Genomic DNA, 625 nt, shown 5'->3' on the forward strand with positions numbered 1-625 from the left:
CATCCTGGTGACCCAGAGGGGACCTGGGTGTGGCCACGTGTCCCTGTCACCATCCTGGTGACCCAGGAGGGACCTCGGTGTGGCCACGTGTCCCTGTCACCATCCTGGTGGCCCAGGGGGGACCTGGGTGTGGCCACCTGTCCCTGTCACCATCCTGGTGACCCAGAGGGGACCTGGGTGTGGCCACCTGTCCCTGTCACCACCCTGGTGGCCCAAGGGGGACCTGGGTGTGGCCACCTGTCCCTGTCACCACCCTGGTGGCCGTGGAGGGCACTTTAAGGTGGCCACCTGTCCCTGTCACCCGTCTTCCTGCTTTGTCACCATCCTGGTGGCTGCAGAGGGGACCTGGCACAGCCACCTGGCCTGTCCTCATACTGTCCCTGTCCCCATTCCTGTCCCTGTCCCCATCCCTGACCCCATCCTGTCCCCATCCCCATCCTGTTCCCATCCCTGTCCTCCTTCTGTCCCCCTTTTGTCCTCATCCCTTTCCCCATCCTGTCCCCATCTCTGTCCCTGTCCTGTCCCCCTCCTGTCCCCATCCTCATCCTGTCCCCATCTCTGCCCTTGTCCTGTCCCCATCCCCATCCCGTCCCATCTCCATCCCCATCCTGTCCCCATCCCTGTC

This window comes from Neopelma chrysocephalum, unplaced genomic scaffold (assembly GCF_003984885.1).
Source record: "Neopelma chrysocephalum unplaced genomic scaffold, ASM398488v2 Primary Assembly neopelma1_94974, whole genome shotgun sequence".
Classification (NCBI taxonomy): Eukaryota; Metazoa; Chordata; class Aves; order Passeriformes; family Pipridae; genus Neopelma; species Neopelma chrysocephalum.